We start from the raw sequence: 26,812 nt of genomic DNA, 5'->3' as shown, positions 1-26,812 counted from the left end.
AACTACTACCAAAAAATATGTAATATTTTACACTAAGAGTATTCCATACCATAATTTTTAAGGAGTCTTATCGGTTCCTTTCTTTAGTTGTACTCTCCACCTCCATCAAATCTCAAAAACTTTAAATTCTTATTGGTTTCCTTTTCTATAGGTTCCTTGAATACCTTGAACTTATAGAAAGCTTTATATTTATCTCTAAAGAAGGTTGCCTACATCATTCTAGGGTAATCATCAAAAAATTTCATGAAATAATTATAACCATAATAGTTTCTTGTCCTCATAGGACGAGAAAAGTTAGTGTGCACCGAATATGATAAATTCTTAGATGAATATGATTTTCTACTAAAAGTAGAACTAGTTAACAATACAACATTTGATGTCAAATTGTGATGGTAAGTTTCGATGATAGTGTAATTTGTGGTCATTTTCATTTTTTTGCAATTGTCCCTTATGCCATCACAATATAGACATTGGCATCATAGTTGTGACACCGTCATGAGCATAAAACAAAAAAAAGAAAACATGACAATCATTTTCTATTTGTTTTGATTTTGTAGAGCTGCACTCAAATGAGGTGGAGAGCTATGAACATTGTCGTTCCCTTGTGATCGGTGCATTTGGCTATTGCGCCCTCGTGATCTTTGCATTTTGTTTTAGATTATGGTTAAAGAATGTTTTGAAGGGACCCCGAAACCCTTTAACAACTAGAGAAAATATATAGCAATAGAACCACTAAGAAAGAAGTCCTGAAACCAACAACAAAATAAAGTTTTATAGGGACCTGAAACCACAAATATAGTCCAAAAAAAGAGAACCCAGGTTTTACAGGGACTTGGAAACACTAAAATAGTTTAGACCAAAAACAAGTTAACAGGACCAAAAACTAGTACCAAGTACCACATCTAGAAAATAGGACCAGAATAGGACAAAACCAAAGAACAAAAACCCAAGGCAACTATTGCAGCTCCATTATCATCTTGACAACCTCTTTACCAATTATAGTAGTATCTTGGATGTAATCAACAACCAAAGTAGCAAAATCTTTCAAGGATTTATTCCTCGAGCTCTACCTTGTTCTTTTGCTTGGACCCTTAGGAGATATAATTTCTTTATTGACTCTTTTGCCAAGGCTCGTAGCAGTAGCACAGATTCTAGATGTGACCTGTTCCATCCTTGTTCCACTTTCCTTGATAAGCATTCTGAGATTTTTCTCATAGTTTTTGAGTTTATTAGGAATATCTGCCATTTGCTCTTCCAAATGGCTGATTTTGGCACAGTCGTTATCCTAAATATGTTGTAGAGTTTCCACTTTCTTCTTTAGCCCCATCAATTCATTATAAATCCAATAATCAACAAGGAGAATGGAGTCAACTTTGAGCTTGGCAAAATGTAGGAAGGAGAGCTTGGTTTCCCTCTGTGGAGAATTAGTGGTACCATCTACAAACTCATGATGAGGGGAGCCAACCATATCTACATGTTCCTCCTTGTCCCTCTGTTCCTCCTCCCTAGTCTCAATAGGAATCTCATTTTGAACAAGCTCCTCCTTGTCATGACCTCTAGTCTTTGTAGCAGGTAAGGTAGGTTTAACCATTTGATCCTCCTCTCTCACCTCAATAGGATTCACAATAAGAATATCTTTGTCTTTAACCCCTCCACCAAAAATAGTTTGAATGTCCTCCTTCTCAGGGTTGCTTTGTTTTGAATTTCCTTCACTTATGTTTGTCTCATTCCCTTTCTCAATTTTTCCTTTGGTCTCCAGAAATGCTTCCAAATTTGAGCTAAAATCCCCAACATCCATACCATCCTCTTCCTCAAAAATATCATTCTCTAAGCTAAAAATATTCTCAAACTTAGAAACCTCTTCCACAACTTGTTTCTGAGTATTAGAGGGTTTATGTTTGGGGTCCTTTTCTTTTCCTTTTACACTGCTCTCCTTAATGTTTTTTGAGTGAGAACCCTTATGTTTTTCAGAAGGGGTAGAAGATATAGATTTATTTTTACAATAACCCTCTATGAGAAGAATTAGACCTTCATGAAAAATAGGATGAGACTTCTTCTTCCTATGAGCATGCAAACTTTGAAGCAAAGAAAACCATCGATAGAAAGTGAAAGAAAGTCTATCCTTATGCTTGAAATGATTGAGAAAAACAAAATGAAATTTATGAACCCTTTTATTTCTATTGTCGAGAATGAAATACTCATGAATACAACATAACACATCCTGCCAAATTTCTTTTATCTACACCACATACAAGAAATCTCCATTCTTTTCCAATTGTTTCTCCTTAGCATCTGACTTCAAATTTTTTTTGCAGGTAGCATTGGAGATATTGGTCTATTTATTGAACTTAATGCCATCCGTGGGGAGCCCCCTGATCTCAAAAATAAAGTCCTCTATTAAATTCATAATGACTCCATGAAGAAGGACCCTGTGAATGTACCAGTTATTAAAAAAGTCATTCGTGATATGGGGTTTAAAACCATGCAGTCTCTCTAGGTAACTGATCACCTTCCCTTTCTGTATGATGTTCCAAACTTCCTTCCAAGCCTTCCATTCATCACACTTTTTAGGTTCTTGCTTCCGTGGTTCACCCCCGATATTCAAAAAATAGATAGAGCCGAGAACTATAAACAAACAAACACAGAGAGCCAAGTTAAAATAACACCAAATTTTTGTTACTTGAAAAGGAGCTTTCTTATTCAATGATACATGCAAAGGCCATATTATATTCATATGAGTGTACTTCCTTGGGGAGGGTGATCTGATAGTGGTAAGGTCACTCCATGAAATCATTAACTTTCTAATCTAGGAAAATCTTTCCCAGTTTGGAGTGAATGGCATCATAATTAATGATAGCTTTTAAATCAACATGCTTGTTTAACTCATCAAGCCACCTCACCTTATATCCTAAATGTACCACATGATTGGCTATCCAGTCAGAAGCCCCATTGGCCTCTCGATAAGTATGGGAAATGACAACTTTTTCAAATTTATTTATTAGGGATTTGATCTCCATGATCATTGCTTCTATCATCCATGAAATTGAATTTTTGTTATTCAAAATGTTAACAATATACAAAGAGTCACCTTCCAACCATAGATTAGGGTATCCCAGATCAACTGCAATCTTTATAGTGTATAGGGCAGCAATAGCTTTAGCAATATGACTGTTAGAGTGACCTATAGGAACTGCGATCACATCTATTACATTTCCCACATGATCTCTCAAAACTCCTCCACATCCCACTCTTCCTGGATTGCCCTTAGTGACTCCATCAAAGTTCCCTTTAATCCAACCATTGGGAGGAGTATTCCATCTTATGGTCAGTCTTGGATTATCAGTTTTCAAATTGGGATCTTCAGATCGCAAAGGAGTATCAAATTGAAATGTTGGACCAGTTTTCCTCTGAGAAATAAAATTCTCCTTGAAGGCTTTAATGATATTTTGTCCAAGCACCCATCCTGGTAATTCTTTATTTATGAATATTCTATTATTTCTCTATTTCAAAATGCCCCACCAAAGATGAGGAAGAGTTAATTTCCAAAGGAATTGAACATTAGGATCCTTCAAAGGACAATTCCAACTTTTAAAAGAAAGTTCAACATTGTTTTGGTGAACCCAGATCAAGCTCCAGTAGTTAAGAATCTCAGCCCAAACTTGTTGAGTATAAGCACAATTCATAAACAAATGATCTTTATCTTTAAAACCATTTTTACATAAAGAATACTTATTAACCACATTAATGCCTCTTTTCTGCAGATTGTTCAATGTTAGAATTTTATTTTGAAGCATTAACCAATAGAAGATATTAATTTTGGGTATGAGACCCTTAATCCAAGCATAAGACCACAAAGGATGATTACCCTTTTCCCTAGAAGCAAAGATAGTAGAAAATTTAAATAGGCCACTTGGATCAACATTCCATATTATCTTATCTTCAAGAGGTGGATAAAGAGAGACAACATTTAGAGATAGTTGAAAATTATTGAAAGCTTGATCAATATCAAATAAATTCACCAAGGAATTATACTGCCAATAGTGAGAAACTAAAATGCCATATCTTTGTTTGCATATATCGACCTGAGCCTTATCCTAAAAATATTCAATCAGAGGATGATCCTTTAACCAAACATCTTCCCAAAATCTCACCTTGTGCCCATTTCCAATTTTCCAGGAGCACCATTTTAGAAGAGTCTTCTTTGTCCCCTGAACAACTCCTCAAATGATAGAAGGATGAATAACATCAGGAGACGAGAAGAAATCAGCTAGAGAATTAACATTGAAAAGGTACTTATGTTTCCAAATGGTACTCCATTCCTTGTTATCATGATAAGTTCTCCTTCCTTGTTTAGCCAAGAGAGCTTTATTCATACTTCTAATTCTTCTAATTCCCAATCCTCCTTCACTAAAGGGCTTACAAACTTGATCCCAAGCAGTTAAATGCATTCTCTTTTTGTCCTCAGTGCCAGACCATAAAAAATTTCTTTGAATTTTTTCAATAGCCTCTACAAATTTTAAAGGAATTCTGAAAAGGCTCAAGGCATAAGTAGGTATGGTTTGGAAACAAGCTTTGAGAAGAATTAATTTACCTCCCCAACTTAGAAGATTACCTTTCCAACTTGCCAATTTCTTGTTAAATTTATTAATGAGATCAACCCAAAAGGAATTAGGGACTTTCAAGCCTAGAGCAAGACCCAAATAGCTTGAAGGGAGAGACCCTATTGAAAAACCAAGGATCTTAGCAATTTTATTTTGTCTAGGAATAGGGGTATTGAAAAAGAAAACAACACTTTTATTCCAATTAATCAACTGACCTGAGGCTGAAGAATATAAATTAATGGCTTGCTTAAGACTTCTAGCTTTCTTAACTTTAGATTTACCCATAAAAATAGTATCATCAACAAATTGTCCATACGAACAAATAAGAGGGTGGGAAGAGGGTTGCAAACCCTTAATGACTCCTCTTTGGACCAAATCCCCAATATATCTCCCCAAAAAGTCAGCCATAATAACAAAAAGAATGGGGGATAAAGGATCTCCTTGTCTCAAACCCCGGGAGGGATTAAAAAAATGAGAAAAGCTACCATTAACCAAAACCACAATAGAGGGAGTTGAAATCAGCTGAAGAATGACACTAACAACCTTTTGGTCAAAGCCAAAAGCATATAATTTTTTTGAGAGGAAAGTTGAATCAAATCTATCATAGGGCTTGGCTATGTCAACTTTCATAATAAAGCCTTGATTATTAGAACACAATAGGGAATGGATATTCTCATGAGCAGAGGTAACCGAATTAAGAATTTGTCTACCTGGGATGAAGCCATTTTTTTGATAAAAAATGATCGAAGGAGTCATCAAGAGTAATCTGGAAGTGAGCACTTTAGAGATAATTTTATAGAAAGAATTACAAAGGCTAATCGGTCTGAATTGATCAGGAGAGTTAGCTCTAGTTTTCTTAGGAATCAGGCAAAGGAAGGTGGAATTTATTTCCTTTAGCATCTATTTTTCTCCATAGAATTCCTTCATAGCATCACAAACATCTTTTCCAACAAGTTTCCAAAGTTTCTAGAAGAAAAACATAGGAAACCCATCTGGACCAGGTGCTTTGTCTCCTCCAAGAGAGCAAACAACTTTAAATATTTCTTCGTCCTTTGAAATTGAGCTTAACAATTTATTTTGTTCCTTCGTAACCAATGGAGGAATCAATCTTAGGAAATTAGCCTAATTATCCAAATTAATATTAGGGTCAGCAGTTATTAGAGAAGAGAAAAAACTCACTATTTCACTCATAATGTCCTTATCCTCAATAATTTTTAAGTCTCCCTTTTTAAGATGTGAAATGTGAGTTTTGGCTCTGTGTTTAAGGGTCGAAAGATGAAAAAATTTGGTATTTTTATCCCCTTTGCTCAACCATATCAATCTAGACCTCTATCTCCAATAGATTTCTTCTTTAGTAATGATGTCATGATAATGGGCCAACTTTTCATTTTCTTCTAAAAGAAGGTCCTTCTTTCTAAATTTTGTCTTGAATTTTTTGGATTTCCTCCTTCATAGCAATTTTATTTTCAAAAATATTCCCAAAATAGTTTTTATTCCAAATTTTAACTTCCTTTTTGACATTTTAAAGCTTATAGGCAACTCTAAAGAGAGTTGTACCTTCAATATCAATACTCCACCATTCTTCCATCTTACTTTCAAATAGTGGGTGCTGCATCCACATCTTTTCGAATCTAAAAGGAAAATTCTTCTTAAAATTAATCTTTGCAGTAGTGAAAATGAGAGGAAAATGATCCAAACCAATTCTTTGATAGGCTTCCAGCTTGCAAATAAAGTCTTTAGTCCAGTTAGAAGAAATAAGAGCACAGTCTATCCTTGCCTAAATACAATCATTACCCACTCTCTTATTACTCCAAGTAAACTGGATTCCTTGAAGATCCATATCCATCAAACCCTCTTTGTTTATAAATTCCATAAGGTCCAATCTCCCCTCCAATTGGGTAGCATTACCTCCCATTTTTTCATGATCATAGAGAGGAACATTAAAATCTCCCATAATTATCCATCGTCTAGAATAATCATTACTTTTAATATTGGAGATAACATCTCAAAACTTTTTCCTTAGGTTCTTGATGTTGGGAGCATATATATTAACAATATACCAACCCTCCTTTTGGTCAACACTAGTAATATTGGCTATCATAAGATATTTACTAGCAATCAAAATTGTTCTAGAGTAATAATTCTTCTTCCATAACATCAAAGTTCCCGCTGAAGCACCCTCTGAACTACTAGCATTTATTGAATAATTTTTAAAGGCTTTAATCTGCTCAACTTTCTCTTTATCCATCTTTATTTGTTGCAAAAGAAGGAAATCTGGCTTTTGTTCTCTAAAAAAATTCCTAACTACATCTAGTTTATGGACACTATTCAGCCCCCTAATATTCCAGGAAATAATTTTCATTTCTATCTTTTAGGGGTAAAATCCAGAATAGTTGCTTGCCTACCATCGGCAATATTCTGCATACTCTCTAACTCTCTAGTTTTCTTAGAGGTTCTTCTTCCAAGATGGCCTAGGGTACCAACATCTGGTTTCACCTTGAGTTGCTGATCTGCTCGATTACTAGATTTTTTCAGGGTAGATGTCTATGGTTTCACTTTGGTTTTCTGATCTATTTTACTGCTTCTAGTCTCTACCCCCTTCACAACTATATTGCTTTTTTTTATAGCCTTTTTCCTTTGATTTGGTTTAAGCTTTGAGTTTACTTCCTTTTCCTTTGAAACTTCTAGGATCAAAGGATCATCTCTAGAAGTATCAAAATCATCCTGATAACTTAATGATTCAAACACCTAAATCTCCCTTCTCAGGTTCGATTCCATATTCAACAAAGATTTCACCCTCCTCAAGAAAGATCTTCTCATGTACATCTTCCCAATGATCTTCCATCTTTTGGTAAATAACAATTTTTTTTTTAAAATTAGCCAGATCATCTATACTTTGTTTAGGCAACATGGATTTAAGCTGAGATCCATTCCCTTCTTTTTCAATATTAACTCCCTCAATATCTGGCTCAGAAACATTCCCTTGCTCATGAATGTTCTCAACAACCTTTTCCACCTCAGCATGTTGAGCTATTAAGTCCACATTTTTCTTTTTCTCTTTTGGATGAGAAACTTTGGGTTTCCAAACTTTCTTTTGCTAGATTTTAGCCTTTTTCACCTCATTTTCAATGCTTGGGAAATTTTTACTTTTGGTAGGACAATTTTTAACCAAATGTCCCTATTTTTTACAAGCATAGCAAGATTTTGGGAGATCTTCAAAAATAATTTTTTGGATTTTTTTACCAAGCTTGAAAATTAGTTCCACCTTATCTAGGAGATGGTTCAAATCAACCACTTTAACATAAAGTCTAGCACTTTGAAGTTTAGTTCTAGTAGCCATAGCATAATCTAGAGCCACCAATTCACCAAAAGAACTAGCAATACCTTTAAAGATGTCCTCATGCCAAAATTTCAAAGGGTGGCCAAGGAGACGAGCCTAGATTAGAGTAGCTAAGAAAAAAGAATCTAAAAGATCCATATTAGGCTTCCATCTTTTAACAGTGAGTGAAAATTTTCCAAAAGACCACGGTCCTCCACAAAGAACTAGATTCAAATCTTCCTTATAGTTGAAGATAAATGAGAAGAAACCATTCGACATGGGTGCCATATCTACCTCTCCTCGAATAACCCATTTCCATTTGACCATTTTCCTTAGTGACTCTAAATTTGGTCTTGCCCCAAATGAATTCCCAACCAGGGTAAAATACATGGAAGACATAGAAAAATCAACTAAAGGATCTGGGATAAAGATTTGAAACTCACCTTTCTCCCAGAAAGATTTAGCAGTCACCGACGGGAAAGATGAGAGTTTTTTGCCAAATAGGGAGGACCAAGAGCTTTGGCCTGATACCTTCTGCCCTTCTAAGATCTTTTTTGTAATAGATTCACCATCCAAAGGGATTTTCTCCTTCTCAAGAGCCTACCTCGACAAAGCAGAAAAAGTATCCAAAGGAAGGTCACGGACCCCACCCTTACCAATGTCCACATCGGCCAGAAGACAACAATTTGTCCCATCATTCTTTCTAGATCCCCCTATAGTTCCCCCTAGATCTGTACCTCCTACTAGATTCTCCCTGACCAATTTCTCACTTCTTGGTAGGAGAAGATGAATTCTTTTTCTCTCTCTTCTAGTTTCACCCATTGTCATTCCAATCCCATAGTTTACACTCAATAGAAAGAGGGAAACAACAAGAGGGATATACTTTTATCCTGGTATTATATGTAGATGATTTGGTCCTTACAAATAGATCTCACTCTATGATTCAAAGTGTTTAGTGAGCATTGATGGAGATTTTTGACATGAGAGATCTTGGGCTTCTACACTATTTCCTTGGGATTGAGGTTGTTCAATATTTCAATGTGATTTTCATTTGTCAACAAAAGTGACATTCTTTCAAAGGTTTGTGATGCTTGATTCCAACCCTACCGCCAAAGTTTTTTAACTAGGTATTATTTTGAATACCAATACCACTTATTTATTAGTTGATATTTCATTTGGAAATCTTTTATACTTAACACATACTTGTCCTAATAATTCTTTTATGGTTGACCTTTATGTGCTTACTTTTCTCATGATCCACATGAGTTAGTGTCAGACTATCAAATGCATTTTGAGGTTTTACTATTTACATGAAGCAATGTTGTGTCCTCATTATTTTGATGTGGTTCTAAAAGCCTCCATTAATAGATATTTTTAGGGAAAAATTGTCAAAATGTTCAATGGAGCTAGAAAAATTAGAGAATTAGAGAAATCCATGTTCGAAAGATAGGGCCAAGAAGAGCAATTTGTGGTCATGGTCTTCCAGTTGGTAGTCCTTGACTCAACCCATTCTCTCTTACTCACAAAACAATATCTAGTGGGTTCTTGTAGTGTACCATAGTGGAACTTATGTAACCTCTCATCAAATGGGTATAAACATTGCTATTTGTTCTTCTAATATTACTTAGGGAAATTGATGCCTCCTCCTCTTTTTTAACCTTTGAAGATGAATAGGGTTGCATTGAGGTTCTACAAAGAGGACAAGTAGAGTGAGAGTAAAACCACATATCAATACATTCTGTATGGAAGTTGTGGTTGCAATTTGACAAAATTCTACATTTCTCATTCTCTTGAATTTCAGAGAGACAAATTGCACAATCTTGTCCTTGATTGCAACTCTTTGATTTGTACTCAAATGTAAGTAGAGTGTCTAGAATTTCTTTATTAAAGCTCATGGTGGGAATAATTACATGATTTTCTTTAGAGTGCAATTCATTAGGATTTTTATAGGCCACACTACACATTTTGTAAAAGCAACATTGTAAAATATTAGAAAAATTGCCAGAAGAAGTATAGCTAGTCCTCCCAAGGCATGATCTAGTTTTTAAAAGAGTTTGTAGGTTGAATCACCCATTGCTGCTACAAACTATTCATCACTTGAATTAAACAATTGGATAGCATTTTTGATGATTGAAAAAGAGGTTGTGGGCAAGGATTTTATATGTTTTCCTATACTACAGAACATTTTTGAAATTCTTAGAGCATGTTTAGATAAGTTTGACCATGTCGTTCTTAAAGAGCAATTACATTTCTTCATAACTTTATTTATCTTAGTTTATGATGTAGTTCAAGGTAAGAGAATCCCCAAAGGAGATGTCCTATCCCCTAGCAATATAACCACACAATAGAAACCCAACAACAAAAAGAAACAATGCAAGATCTGATACCAAATTACAATAATTCATTCATAAAATATAACTGATTACATGAAATATGCTTGGTTGTAAGGCCTTCTAGGTTAGGGCCAAATACAAATAGCAATTAAAAAAATCAATTTTGCAAGATCCTTCAAGATCCAACTTACAAAAACAAATCCTAGCTAGTCCAGATCTATAACATAACAACAATTTGGAAAAAACCACCAAGGAAATCTAAACTAGTGCTCGCAAGCTCACCAAGAAACCTCCTTGTTTTCCAGTTGCAATCCTTGCTCTTATCTAAGATCAAAGGTACAAGATCCAAGTGTAAACTACCTCATATTTGGCACTCTATCCACACACTCAAAACTTCCTCACAATCCTACTGTAAACTACCTCACATTCGATGCTATGTCCACAGACTCAGGAAAACAAGCTCTTCAACTACTCCCACATTCACTCCTCCTCTGAATATTTCCATGAATGAATGATTAAAGACTTCCAAAAGACCCCTACTTATACCAATCTAAGCCACAAGTAAGCCTAGAGAAAAAATTAAATACAAATACATAAATTAAATGCCATAAGTCAGCCTGCAACATCAAATTAAATGTCCATAAATCGATATCTGAGTAATATCATGATATCTCCTAGATCTGATTGAATTAGAACTTGTGCTTCAAACTATAGGTAGAAATATAAGTTTTTTTACAACCCCTTAAATTCACTAAGGTTGATTCCCCAAGGAAAAATTTACATCTATCCTAAAAGTCAAGCACATAAAACTGTTACACAGTCTGCTGGAAATCGATACTATAGGAGAATCGCCATACCTCCCAACCTATAAAGAATTAGGACTTTTTATCTTGATAAAATTAATGAATCTAGGCCCTATTCAATCCCTTAAGTGAAAAAACTCTCACTCATTAAGGATAGTTAGTTACACCTCTAGGAATAGGCACCCAAAAACTAGAAAAATACAGTTTCAGTAGCAAGGTTCCAACAACTCAAATTTCCACTCAATCCATCCAATATCTATGCAATCATGAGGAAAGGTTCTCCAATGTGTCTCCAACACATCCCTAACCATGAAAAGAATATCCCCACCAAAATCCAAACTCGATGCTCCTGCATTAGACTCCCCAGGTAAATAGAAAAGTATGTCCCATACTTTGATGCCCAAAGAAAGATGTGCAGCCAACTTCATCTTCACCAAAGGATTCCACTTCATCAAAGTCAATAGAAAAACTCTAAAAATCAACCATATATGATTCATCCACTAAAAAATCAGAATCAAATACATATCAAAAACCCAATCAGCATGCTCACACTGAAGAACATACTGAACACAATGCCTGATTAGCGAACCCTCATCCACATCAGCAACTAGTGAATCCACACTAGCAACAAAAAACTCCACATCAGTAGTAATATGTAGATCTCCATCAACACATGCCAAACTCACAACCTTCATAATATCATTTCTCACAACAAGATTCTCTGTAATACACAACTCATCACCAACAACAACTGGATCATCCATGACCAAGTGCTCTACAATTTCCATGTCAGATCCAACCAACTAATCATAAAAACCAATATTTGTCCCATCATCAACAAGATTAGGAATATCTTCAACAACAACCTCTAGCCTCTTTGAAAGTTTTGTATTACACTCCACAGTCTGATCAACAAAACCAGCCTTATCCATCTTGACCTTGTCATGCCATCTTCTCTCACAAACAAGTCTCTTAACCAACCAAACAAATCTCTTCTAGATCAGTATACTCCAGCTCCAAAAACATCTAAAAAATGCCTTCCTCATCCTGTTCTTATCTTGATCAGTAGAACTAGTTTCAAATTGAGCAACCACCTTCTTAGTTTGATTAGCCAAACTAGCTTCAACTCGAGTAGACATCTTAGAAAAATTCCTCTCCACCATATCATGGAGATTCACAATCATCTTAGGGTCCAATCCTTTTGGAGGCATCTCCTAAGTGTATCACCTATTTTAGTAGAGTAAAATGAACACTAATCTATAAAAATAATTCTCAATACTAAAAACAAGTAAACACTTAAGATAGGACCAAAGAAGACAAAATTGAGGAAAGTAGACCAAAGATGGTAAACTCCTCAAGTGCTTCTCATGATGACGAAGCTATGTCGCTGATGGATAGTGGATGTATGCTCACAATGTGCTCAAGCTCCAAATGGATGAGTGATAATCAAATATGAGTGTGGATGAATGATTCAACAATGAAGGTGTGGTGGGTTTTCAGCATTATAATAGTATTTTGGTAGTTTTTAGGCTCTCAAAATAGCAGTATAAGTTTGCTTCAAAAGTGGATGATTTTAGTGAAGGGAGAGGCTTCTATTTATAGGCCGAGGGGTGGAAGGATGGATGGTCAGGATGCAAGGATGACAAGATGGTGAGGGAGGGCTAGGATGCACTCAAAGGGGAGCACATGGATTGTGCTTGTTTAAAGCCAATTAGGAGGTGAAACATGTCACATGGTGATTGGGTGTGAGAGGGTAGGATATGGGTTGGTCAAAGGAGTAATGAGGGAGGTTGAGCCATAAATGGGGATGGTTGGATCAAATAGGGATGGTTGGGTCATAAATAGAGATGGTTGGGAGGAGGATGAGATTGTTGACTTTGGCTTGGGTTATAAATAGAGGTGGTTGGGAGGAGGATGAGATTATTGACTTTGGCTTGGGTTAGCAAGTCTTAACCCTTGCTTAAGTTGTGCACATGATTAGAAGAGGGATTAGGATTAGCTTAGGAGTTGGCTAACCTTGTTTAGGGAATGTGACAAGGTTAGAGGGGGGTTTAGGATTAGAATTGACATCTTCTAGAAGAGTCTAGGCTTCTAGGATGAGGATAAATAAGGTTTTTTAGAAAATAAATAAAGTTTTATTTATTTCAAGGGTTTGGGTTGAGGAGATATTTATTAAAATATTTATAATTAATATGAGGATTAATATTTAATCTTAATTAAACATTTTGAGTTGGGATTAGGGTTAGGAAATGATGAGATTAGCCTTTAATCAAAATTAAAGAAGGATTAGAAGATTTTGGAAGAGGTTAGTGGTCTTAAGGAAATTGGCCAAGTTTTGGGCAAAAAATAAATAAATTACTTATTTTGAGATTTTTGGTCAACTTATTAATTGAATAATTAATAAATAAGGAAATAATGTTTAAATAAGATTTAAACATTTTTGGGAGGGATTTCTTAATTAAATATTTTTAATTAAGATAAAGGGATTTAATGGCATAAAAATAAATAAATAAATAAAATAATTAATTAATTAATAAATGATGATGTCATCAGAGATTTTTTTTAGAAAATAAAAATACTTTATTTTCTAAAGGATTTTTAGGTGTCTACATTTTGCCCCTCTTTGAGATAGTATTGTTCCAATACTATTTCAAAGAAGTTCAGATATAAATGACATGGAGATGACTTTGAAAGCAACATGATTGCCCTAGTCTTGAATAGAAGAAGAGAGAGTGGAATGTGTGATGCCCCCTCAAGAAGGTGGCAAGGAGAGAAGGTGAAGCCTGGAAGCTTCTTGAAAGGTACAAGAAATTAGGACAAGAGGAGGACTGAGGGTAACTAAGAGAGGTGATTCAAGGAAGCTATGGGAGAATGATACAAAGGAAAACCTTGTGCACAAGGATAACCAATGGTTAAGAACACTAGCTTTAGGGAGAGGGGAGAGGGTGATTGGTTTTCTAAATCAAACCCAAGGAAGTGAGTTGGATGATGGGAGATTTGGGGAGATTATGATTCAAGGATTTATGATTGGTGATGACTAAGATTACGATTGATGCAGGAGATATGATGATGATTGATGTAGGAGCTATGATTATAGTTAATGAAGGAGCTAAGATGATGTTTGATGAAGCACCTAAGATTATGATGGATGAAGGAGCTAAGATTATGATTGATGAAGCAACTAAGAGTATGATTGATGAAGCACCTAAGATTATGATTGATGAAGAAGCTAAGATTATGATTGATGAAGGAGCTAAGATTATGATGGATACAGGATTAAATACCATGGGATTGATAGGAGATATGATTGGGCAATGGATAAAACTGTTAGATCAGGATTGTAAGACTAATTGGATGGGATGCTTGGATAGGATGGGATGTTTTGATAAAATGGGAGTATTAAGTAATCCATTGATGCTTGAGCATGTGGGTGTTCCAAAGGGGAGCACCACCATGTAGTTGAGCACTTATTTTGATATAGGAATGGAAGAAGGGAAAAAGTAATTTAGGGGATATGATGCAGAGTGCTAGGGAACAAAAGGGTGACCTAGTGTTGTCTGCATTTCAACCATTTCAAGCATTGCAATCCGATGCTGCAGTACAAGAAGCTCATGATGCAGTGGTGGTGATGGAAAAAGCATTGGTAATGGAAAAATAATGGGCTGGTCAGGCGAAGAAAGATGCAAATTTCTTTCAAGGCCTGATTGAAAGAGTGCGAGAGGATGGTGCACGGATGAAAGCTGAGCACCTAAGGATGATGTCAATGATGGAGTAGAAAAAAGTGAAGACTATGGAGGCAACTTTGGTAGTGGAGAGAGCGGCAATGGAGAGATGTGAAAATGAATTAGTGCTCCTGCGATCGCAAGTAGAAGCGTTCAAGGAGTCAGCAGTGCAGACCAATAGTTTAGCACGGAGGGCACAAGAGCTGTTGAATGCAAGTAATGCATGCATTACATGGTACCAGAATTAGTTGAATACAATGAAACATGAGAGGGAGTCAATGAAAATGCTAGCGAATAGATATGAAAGAGAACGCAATATTGTGCAGAGGACAACAACTGTTCCAGGAGCGAAAAGACTATGGGCATAAATGAAAGATGTCATGGAGAAATTAGTGAGAGTTATGCGAGAGGCAACCTATTACATGGGATTATATCACCAAGCGGTCCCTTTGGAGTAAAGGAGAGGAGTCGTATACTCCGAAAAACATTTTATGGAGCAGATAAACACACTCTTGAGGCGTGGTAACATCCCGATCCCCATGGATACACTTTGGGCAGGTGTGAGGATGACTCCAGGGGCATCATCATCTGGGACGAGGTTTGAAGGAATGCCATTGTTTGGACACCCTGTCTTGCCACCTCCCCTAGGGAGACCAGAATAAAAAAGCTACCAAACATTAGTAATTAAATGGACTGCTGTTGTTGCTGTCGTAGGAGAATAGAAAGTTTATGCTTATTGTTGTGGCAATCAAAAGGTCAACAGATGTTGTTCATAATGTAATGTCATGTTTTATTTATTTTTGGATTTTTATGGAAGATATATGGATGTTTTTGTGTTTTTTTTTTGTCGAATATTTAAATGTTTTTGGGATGTTTGATATATATTTGGAATGTTTTTGTGTTTTTGGGATAAATAATGAAATAGCTTGACACTTGTAAAAGTGGGAACAATACAATTGGTAGAGTAAGGGTAACCATGACTCGTAGGTGAGAATGTCTGTGTAGATTTAGCAAGTATGACAGACAATAATAAGACAAAATGTGGGGATGTTTCTCTAGGTGTGTGATGAGATGGATGTTTATGAGGTGTGGAAAAGGCATTGGGACCTACGCAAGGCTTGTGATGGCCAAAAGAGGTCAAGAAAGGCCTGAAAAGGCCAAAAGGGGGCCTTGAAAAAGGCACTTGAGCCTAAAAGGCATCTTAGGGGCTGAAAAAGATTAAAAAAAAGCCTTGAAAAAGGCGTTTGGGCCTAAAAAGGTAGTTCAGGGGCCTGAAAAAGGTGCTTGGGCCTATAAAGGCGTCTCGAGGGCCGAAAAGGATCAAAATAGGGCCTTGAAAAAGGCATTTGGGCCTAAAAAGGCCATTTGGGGGCTTGAAAAGGGCGCTTGGGCCTATAAAGGCATCTTGGGGGCCGAAAAGGATCAAAATAGGGCCTTGAAAAAGGTGTTTGGGCCTAAAAAGGCAATTTGGGGGCTTAAAAAAGGCGCTTGTACCTTGAAAAAGTTATTTAAGGCCTAAAAAGGCACTAAAGTGGTTCAAGAAGGACACTTGAACTTTGAAAAATCATTTCAACCTTAAAAAGGTGTTAGAGTGGTCCAAAAAGGACACATGGACTTTGAAAAAAAGCTTTTAGGCCTAAAAAGGCGCTAAAGGGGTCCAAAAAGGACACATGGGCCTTGAAAAAGGCTTTTAGGCCTAAAAAGGCACTAAAGGGGTCCAAAAAGGACACATGGGCCCTGAAAAAAAGCTTTTAGGCCTAAAAAGGCGCTAAAGGGGTCCAAAAAGGACACACAGGCTTTGAAAAAGGGTTTTAGGCCTAAAAAGGCGCTAAAGGGGTCCAAAAAGGACATACGAGCCTTGAAAAAAAATGCTTTTAGGCCTAAAAAGGTGCTAAAGGGGTCCAAAAAGGACACACGAGCCTTTGAAAAAGGCTTTTAGGCGTAAAAAGGCGCTAATGGGGTCCAAAAAGGACACACGGGCCTTGAAAAAAAAGCTTTTAGGCCTAAAAAGGCGCTAAAGGGGTCCAAAAAGGACACACAGGCTGGAAAAAAAAACTTTTAGTCTAAAAAGGCATTAAAGGGGTCCAAAAAGGACACATGGGCCTTGAGACAGTATTGATATATCTGTTGAAACTTGGTAGACTAAACGTGGCCACTGCAACTTAAATAAGACTCAAAATCCTTCTTGATTCACATTAATAATGGTTGCTTGGAAGGAAGGCGACAATCGGCCTTGCGGCATCTCTTTCGCTATTCGAGTTGTGCTAGATTTTTCTAAGCCTGGAATTATGTTTTAGGACATTACCATGCTTCTTCTTAATATCAAAAATTTAGAGGAATTTTTGGGTGGTATTTTAATGTTTCAAGCTTTTATGGCCATATTTGGTATTTATGACCCGCTTTCGAATGTTTTGAAATTTTATTTTATTTTATTGATATTGTTTGGTCAATGTTTTGAATTTTTTTTGGTATTGTTGGGTGATTTTTGGGTGATTTTTGAATTTTTTTGGTATTGCTGGGTGATTTTTGAATTTTTTTGGTCTTTTTTGGGTAGTTTATGATTTTTTTTGGTATTGCTGGGTGATTTTTGGGTGATTTTTGATTTTTTTTGGTATTTTTGGATAGTTTCTGTCACTGCGTTGGCTATTAGTGCTGTCTTTCCCTTCATCCTTGTGGGTTTGAGTGTTTGGGTGGTTTGTGCATAATCCTCTGGCGATCCGATGGAGGACATTCAAGAGCGAGTTTGGCTTCATTTTCTAGATGTATCGATGGTCAGTAGAGGAGTGATGGGGTTGGTTCTCTTTTTATGGTGTGAGGCAATTGGCATGGGCCTTGCAAACGGTTACAACTGCAAAAGATTCTCTTCAAGAGGTCGATGTGAAAGGGTTGTAATTCTATTGGTTTCTCATTTTGTAGGGTCTGTGAAAGGTTTTTAACTCATGTCAAGGCCTTTATTGTGGAAAGTAAGGTGTGTGTGAAAAGTTTTGTGAGAGAAGGAAGCCCTTTTTATTTTTATTATTATTATTATTATTTTTTTGGACTTTTGGATGATTTATGAATGTTTTTGACAAATTTTTGGCAATTTTTAAAGTAGAACTAGGATGTGAATGAGATAGTGATGTTGGATTTTGCTGTAAGGCTCAAAAATATACAAGCATGAAAAGGAAATGGGTGGATGACTTTGGAATGTAAGATAGAACATAGTAGCGGATGTAAGAACTTTTGGAAAATCTTGGAAAATGGGGAGATGGGCGATGAGATGTAAAGGGGTGATACAAGAGATGGAGATCATTGATAGATAATGGAAAGGCTATAGTACACCTGGCGCCTATTTGCTAGGTTTTTACTAGGGACCTATCCAAGGTGCTTGAATTGCCAAGTTTTCACCATTGGACGCTTTATTTTTCTTTGCTTGATTTTGATTTGTAAATTTTGCCCTTAGGTGTAGAATTTTTTGAGGTGAATAATGTTGGTAGGATCATTTAGGACTTCACCTTGAAGGGTAGATAGCTGATAGGCTCCTAAGCCAAAAGATGCTGTGACCACATAAAGACCAAGCCATGTGGGCTCAAACTTGCCTTTGTTTTCTCTGTCAGCTTGAACCTTCATATTCTCTTTGAGGACCATGTCACCTTCTTGAAAATTGCATGGATGGACTTTCTTACTGAAATTGCGCTTAAGGCGATTCTGGTAGACCATGAGGTGGTCATAGGCCTGTTGCCTTTTTTCATCAAGTAGATCAAGTTGAGTAAGTCGAGCCACTCTGTATTCCTCATCAGATATCTGTTTGCGTAGAGAAATGCAGAGCGATGGGAGTTCAACCTCAATAGGTAGGACTGCTTCAGCACCATAGACCAAGGAGTATGGAGTTGTGCTAGTGGTTGTGCAGAATGAAGTGCGATATGCCCATAGGGTGGGATTAATTTGCAAATGCCAATCACGGTCAAAGTCATTGACAACTTTCCTGAGGATTTTGAGTAGGGTTTTATTAGTTGCCTCTGCCTGGCTGTTACCTTGTGTGAAGTATGGGCTAGAAAAATGATGATGGATATGAAGGGAAATGCAAAATTCCTCCATATTTAGGTTTTCAAAATTACCTCCATGGTCAGTGAAAATGGTAGCTGGGATGCCAAAGCGACATATGATATGATATAGGATAAACTTGGACACTTGAACTCCCGTAGCAGTGACAAGGGGAACTGCTTCGAACCACTTAGTGAAGTAATTAGTGGCAGTGATTATCCACTTATGCCCTTCTGAAGAAAGTGGTGCAATAAGACCAATGAGATCAAACCCCCAGCAGGCAAAAGGCCATGGTGGTGCAATGGGTTGCAAGTCTTGTGCTGGAGCTCGGATTAAATTAGCATGTTGTTAACAAGGTAAACATCATTTCACAAATTCACATGCATCATGTTCTAGAGTAGGCCAATAGTATCCAGCCCGAAGGATCTACTTTGCTAGCACCATCCCACTCATGTGAGCACCACAAAGTCTAGCGTGTACCTCTTTGAGAGCCGTTGCAGCCTCATTTTGATCTAAACATTGAGAGAGAGTATCATGATAACCACAATGATATACGGTTTGGGCGATGATAGTGTATCGGGAAGCTCTACGTATAAGGTTTTGGCATTGGGTTCGTGTGAGGTGAGGAGATATGATACCATTTAGTAGGTAAGCATGAATTTTGTGGTACCATGGGGATTGGGGACCAACCAAGATGTAGACTCATGTTGATTCATCATTCTCATATGCGTGTTCATGTAGCTGGTCAACCAAGAATTCATATTGTGTAGCTTTAGATGACATTTCCAAGAGAGAACCAATAGTAGCCATAGCATCAGCTACCTTATTCTAGAGTCTAGGTACTTGTATGAACTGGATCTGAGTAAAATGCTCCTTTAATTGATCAAATAGATTTTTGTAAGGTAGTAGCTTGTCATCCTTGGTTTGATATTCATCCTTGTTTGCTTGTTTAATGATAAGCTGAGAATCACCATAAACTTGAAGCTCTGTGATATTCCATTCAATGATGATTTTGAGGCCTGCAACAAGGGCCTCATACTCTGCAATGTTATTGATACACCAAAATTGTAGCTTGAAAGATTTAGGAATATAATCACCTTGAGGTGTAACCAAGAGTATGCCAGTGCCAGAGCCATGAGATGTACGGAAGCCATCAAAATATAGCTTCCAAAGTGATTGTTCTTCTACCAAATAGAGGTATTCTTTTGGAAATTCCATGATGAGTGGGTGATCTGCAACTAAGGGTGCATCAACAAAGTGATCTACAATAGCCTGGCCTTTGATGGCCTTTCTATCAACATATTGAATGTCAAACTCACTAAGAAGTGTAACCCATTTTGCTAGGCGTCTAGTGAGTACTGTGTGAGAGAGCATATATTTTAATGGATCAATCTTTGATATCAGTTGCACAGTATGACTCAACATGTAATGACATAGCTTCTGGGTGGAAAACACTACTGCTAAGCATGCCTTCTCCATTGGTGTGTAGTTGAGCTCATAGCCCACTAATGTTCGGCTAATGTAATAAATAGCTTGTTCCTTTCCTGCATCATCAAGTTGTGCTAGAAGAGCACCTAATGATGTGGGAGTAGCTGTGATGTACAATATGAGTGGGCGCCCTGCAACTGGAGGAACCAAAATAGGAAGATTAGCTAAGTATTGCTTGATGAGCTCAAAATTGCACTAGCAAGCTGAGTCCCATTTGAAATTTTGATCTTTCTTAAGCAAGTGAGTGAAAGGTTGACACTTATCAGCAAGTTGACAAATGAACCGTTGGACTAATTGGAGTTTTCCTTGCAAAGAACGAAGGTCCTTGAGTGTCTTAGGAGGAGCCATATCCATGATGGCTTTGACCTTCTTAGGGTCAATCTCAATACCATGCTATGACACAATGAAGCCTAGTAGCTTGCCTGAGGTGACACCGAAGACACATTTCTTTGGATTTAGCATGAGATGATACTTTGCCAATCGATTAAAAACTTCTTCAAGGTGAAATAAGTGATCAAGAGCATTGAGAGACTTTACTAAAATATCATCCACATAATCCTCAAGAATCTTATGAATTAGGTCATGGAACATGACCGTCATGGCGCGTTGATAGGTTGCCCTAGCATTCTTTAGCCCAAATGGCATCATATTATAGCAGAATGTGCCCCAAGGTGTAGTAAATGCTGTCTTATGCTGATCTTCTTCTGCTATATGAATCTGATTATATCCAGAGAAACCATCCATTAGTGACAAGAGTTCATGACCTATGGTGAGATCTACAATCATGTCGATATTTGGTAATGGAAAGTCATCATTCGAACAAGCCTTATTAAGATCTCTAAAATCAGTGCAGATTCTAATATCACTAGAAGGCTTGGTAACAGGTACCATGTTAGAAATCCATTCAGAATAATCTATTGGGCGAATGATTTTGGCCTCCAACATTTTTTCTAACTCTGCTTTAACCAATAAAGCAACTTTGGGTTGCATCTTACAGAGCTTCTGCTTAACGGGCCTGGCCCCTAGATCTACTACTAGATGGTGCACGACTAGTTTGGGGTCCAACCCCGGCATGTCCTGATATGACCATGCAAAGCAGCCTATATTTTCACGGAGAACCTCAATAAGAAGATCTTCTTGTTCAGGTGGTAGAGAGGCTGCGATGTATGTGATATGTGGGATCTCTGTCAAACTAATATTTACTGGCTGAGTTTCCTCTGTCAAAACTGAAGAGATAGGATGCCTATGCTCTTGTGGGGGAAGGATGGAATCTCCATCTTTAGGTGCCTTAGAGAGGTTTTCACCATCAGATACATCCTTTATTTTTATTTCATTTTTTGAGTTATCCAATGATGCTCTAGAGGAGCTTTCACCAAAGGACATTTTTCCTTTGATTTTTTGCTTTTTTGTTTCTTTTTGTATTTTTGTTTTGTGATTGGAGATTTCCTCCTCCCCAAAGTAACCTATAGGATCTAGCTTGTAGACATATGCTGATGGTGGTGGTGACCATTTATGTGGTGTTTCTACCCCCATGAATTTAAGGAGCGCGTGCTCAGTAGAGAACTTGTCAACATGAATGACATTTGGTTGGTTCCAATCTATGAGTTCGAGGTGAGCGAGTAGGAGGTCTATGAGATTCAAAGATAATTGGTAGAGCACAGAGGCTCCAAGGATTATTTCATCAAGGAAAATATCATCGTAAGCTTTCTTTTCAACTTCCTCAGGGATGTCTTCAACCTCAACGAGAGTGTTTTGGATGTTTGTAAAGGCGTGGCCTTCTGTTGTAGTGCCCCCAGTTGTGGGGATTCCATAGCCCAAGCCTTGAGTTTTCTACCCTTGGTGTGCTTCTATAGGCTATCTCATACCTGATTCCTGGAAGCCTAAACCACCTCCTTGATAATCCCATTTCTTTGTGGCCAAACGATGTGACCAGGGATATTTTTGTTTAAAGTGATCAAGAATTGCTTCATTTTTAGGAGGGGGATCCTTGTATAGCCATGTGTTAATGTTTGGTGCATTTTTTTCTCCATCAAGAATACCTTTGGTAATAAATGTGGTAGGGCCCATTTGTTGAAGTCGAGAGGTGGTTTTCGATATAGGCCCTTGATGTGTTGGGAATCCTTGAGTATGGGGATCAAGTGGTAGAGTGCCAACAACAAAAGCATATGTAAGACCATACTCACCACAACCTTGGTAGTTGATCTTAACCATGGAGAGGGTGGAGGCTAAAATGGTGTCTGGATCATGGAAGGTTCCAGAGGAACTAGCCGTAGTGGTGCCAATTTCGATCCCAGGATAGTGATTGGTGTATGAAGCTTCAAGCGCATTGCAATAAGCAAAGGGTTCAGGATCTGCGTGGATGGTTATCTCAGTGCCATTGTGCAAAAATTTGATACACTGATGATATGTTGATGGAACGACCTTCATGGCATGAATCCATGGGCGACTGAGGAGGATGTTGTATGGAAGGTTAAGATCAACTACATGGAAAAGTGTTTCTTGAGTGACTGGGCTAACTCTTATAGGGAGCAAGATGGTTCCTTCAGTGATGCACTCCAAATTATCATAGGCCTTGATGGTGATTACTTCATTAATGATATCTACCTCAGTGTATCATACCTGTTTGATGAAATTTAAAGTACATAGATTTAAAGCCGATCCATTATCTATCATGAACCTTTTAACAACAAAGTCAGAAACCATGATGGCTATGCGGAGTGGAAGGATATGATCTGGTTCAACGTTTGGGATATCAATGGTTTTGAAGGATAAGGCACATGAGGCCGAAAGATGGCCAACCAAGTTGTGAAACTCGATGGCATTTATGTCAAAGGGGATGCATGACTCATGTAGAGTACTATTGAGGATCTCTTGATAAAGTGGGCTTGTTCGTAAGAGATCCAGAATGGAGATCTGGGCCAGCGTGTTTCCAAGATGTTCCAAGATGTTATATTGTGGCCCTAATGAGGATGATTCTGATGGAGATGCTCTAGATGGAGGTGGTCTTGATGGTGCAGAAATAGGTGGTCTAGCTATATTGAGTTGAGTTCGATGAGTAGCAACTGCACATTGGGTATCTAGGCCTTTAATGTTAATGATGTTGATGGATGGCTCAACCTATGATATGTAACCGATAAGGCTTCCATAGTCTAAATACGCTGAGGTATAGTTTTGAGACTTGTCTCGATTATCTCCTTGTTTTCCTTGAGTATTGTTTGGTTTGTTGATAGGTGGATTTGCGGGTGCTTTTCCTAGGTTTGTATTATGAGGAGGGAAAGCATTTTGATACATCATTAATCCTACATTGGGTGAATTTTGTGCCCCCACTGTGATTTCCTTTTGATCAATTAGGTCTTGGACATAGTCCTTGAGTTGCATGCATTTGAGAGTGGTATGTCCTTTGACACGATGGAATTTGAAAAACTCATTATCTTTATACCAAGATGCCCTAGATTGGTTTGGTTCCAAGGGTTGTGTTGGTGGATGTCGAATAAGATTATCCTTAGCTAGTTTTTCAAAGATTGCATCAAGAGGTTCCCCTAATGGGGTGTATACACGAGGTTTAGTACTCGCTGAAAGTGTGATAACATTGGTTTGATTATGATGAGCAGGTATTTGTTGATTGTTTTGTATGGGTGAGGGGTGATACACAGGGGGTTGTTGTTGATAAGTTTTTTGTTGGCAAAAAGTGGTGGGAACATTGGTAGCCACCCCAACAATATGGACTTGTTGAGTGTCGGTGGCACCATCTATTACCGTATTCTTGTTTTTGTTCCAATATCAAGTTTTTTCATTGCTTGGACCTTAGTCTTAGGTGTTTTCTTTGTACAATCTAATGACACCATCCTTAATGATGCCTTGCTCAAAGTCCATTCCTTTTTCTTTGATGTCCTTGTATGTTTGCAAAGAATTCATAACCATATGATGAGCAAGGTTTGGGTGTGCATTGTTTATGAACATCTTGACAAAATGACACTTAGGGGTGGTACAAGAGATCCTTGTTGTGAGGATCTGCCAGTGTTGCAAGTATTCTGTGAGGCTTTCTCCACCTTTTTGTTTAGTGTGGACTAGGTCTACTATAGATAGTTCAGTTTCAACGAGATGGGTATACAGAGCAACAAAGGCCTTAGAAAGTTCTGCAAATGTTTTAATAATACCTTGAGGGATACGACAGAACCATTCCAAAGCTGGTCCTGTTAGGCTCTTGGGAAAGAGTCGCATGAGGAACACATCATTATGAGCTACCTCTTGACAATGCATATAGAATTCTTTAACATGTGTGACTGGATCACTTTTCCCTCTAAATTTGTCAAACTTGGGGGTCTCAAAATTTTTAGGAAATGGTATCATCATGACGGTTTTGTCAAGCGGGTATGGGCAATCATTCTCAAACTTGAAAGTTTTGGAGTTTGTCCCATCTTTGAGGGCTTTGAGAGCATTTTTCATCTCTTCCCATTTAGATTTTATAGGTGGGGGAGCGAGTGCCCCTAGCATAGGATACATGCTTGGATCTGACGATTGTGATTGATATGGAAAACCCTGGTTGCCATATGGCATATGTGGAAAAATAGGTTGCACGATTGGAGGAATGGATGTTATGGGTTGTTGGAATGTGTTTTGGGTATACTGTTACACCTAATAAGAAGATTGTTGGTGGGGAAGATAAGTATGAGGCTGCTTCCCTATGAGATATCGTTGTGTAGGTGCTTGAGCATATTGTTGGTGTAAAGACTATGGCTGGAAGGGTGGTAAGGTGGTTAATGCCAATGACATGCTTTGGAAATACATACCATGTCCAATTTATGTGGGTTGTGCTCATGCTTGAGAGTACAATTGATTATGAGTAAGTGCAAGGTAATTATTTTTTGGTAGAGTATTCATCACAGGGAACTGTAATGGTGGGATGGTTTGGCTATTTCCCAAAGGTGGCATGGAGAGATAGTTGGTAAGGGGTGGTAGTGAATAACAATGTGAAGTGGTAGATGAAAGTGTTTGACGGGTGGACATGGCTGCAGTGCTAGGGGGAAGACCAGTGGTAGGTCCTTGCACTATAGCAACATTCCAAGGTCCCAAAGGAAATGAGGTGGAAGAGCTTTGGCTAGCTACAAAGGGGTTGATAGTGATGTTGGGTGGGATGGAAGATGAGGTATTTGACCCTAGTGGTGGCATTTGAGTAGTAAATAGACTAGGTGTGCTGTGAGGTGGAAGTGAAAAGGTAGTGTTGTTGGATGTAAACGGAGGATTTGGGAGAGTAGGCAAATGAGTGGTTGAAGCAGAGGCAGATGATACACATGAGGTTGGTTGGGATGTAGCATGTACTAAAGGTTGAGTGAGGATGGGAGGGGTGTTTTGTGGAATAGGAGTAGGCACTTGGGTTGAGGGTATATTCAGGTCTGGAGGTTCTGTCTGATGTGGTTGACATCTAGAGAAAGGATCAGTAAGAACAGATAACACTGTGACTGGTGGTTGCCACCCAAAAATAGGGTGTGTAGGATCTGAAATGTCGATAGGTGGTGGACGCCCAAATTCAAAGGAACCAACATTATCCCTTAAGAAATTTTCCATGATGGTTTCCTTGTTTCGGTCTATGATGGCATTAACAATGGTGGCATGACCAGGTTGGTTCATGAAAGCATCAATGTCTATGGAGGAACCTATCTCTTCAGGGATTTGTGGTGGTGGATCTGGTGGCATCATGGAAACTACGGGGTATGGCTGAGCTCGAGATGTGTTATTACTATGACTAGGATCCATGTCCTTTTTCCTTGTGTTTCTACCAAAATGAGTGGTGGGTGGCATTAAAATGTAGAATGTTCCTAGGGATGAGATGCAACAATGCTGACAGATGCAAAGGGGGAAGGCTATTCTATGCAAATGATTTCCTAGGTTGAGGCAAAGCTATATGAAAAACCTAAGGAGGATTGGGTTGGGGATTCTAACTTCAAAGATATGTTGCCAAAGCATGAAAGGTCTACTTTCCTATGTGCAAGCTTGGTGGTGATTGTGTCAACTTAAGGATAGACTGATGATCCTTTAGGAAAAACATGAGATTAACCACTTGTGGATCTCAACCTTTAGCTCAAGGTGATGAGAGATGACAAGTGACAAGCCTAGATTACCATAGATAAAGCTTTGTCAGAGGGATAACCTCGGTGAGACTGGTGGATTTGCAAGGTGGTAGGAATGGCAAAATTTTGGCAAGGTGACAACAATTTTGAAGGCTTGAATGTGAATTTTTTGATTACTAGTTAGATGGTTTGGTTCTAAAGAAAAGAACTAAATGAGATGGATGAGCTAAAATGCTTAAAGGGATAACCTAGAATGGCTGGCTTTCCTACAAAGATGACCCTAAAGTGAAACTTATGTAGGAAGATGTGAAGAAACAAGGGAGTCTAATCATAGAAATCATGCCTAGTTGGTAAGGTATAAGCAGGGTTAACTCCTGGATGTTTGCTAAATTTGATAGTGTGATCTAACCAGGCATCTTGAAGGGCTTCGTCAGTAGCTTTGTCTTCTACTTTGT

This window comes from Cupressus sempervirens, chromosome 11 (assembly GCF_028749045.1).
Source record: "Cupressus sempervirens isolate cs-2001-9-10 chromosome 11, ASM2874904v1, whole genome shotgun sequence".
Taxonomy (NCBI): Eukaryota; Viridiplantae; Streptophyta; class Pinopsida; order Cupressales; family Cupressaceae; genus Cupressus; species Cupressus sempervirens.
The sequence above is the reverse complement of the archived record's forward strand: the minus strand, read 5'-3'. Positions refer to the sequence as shown.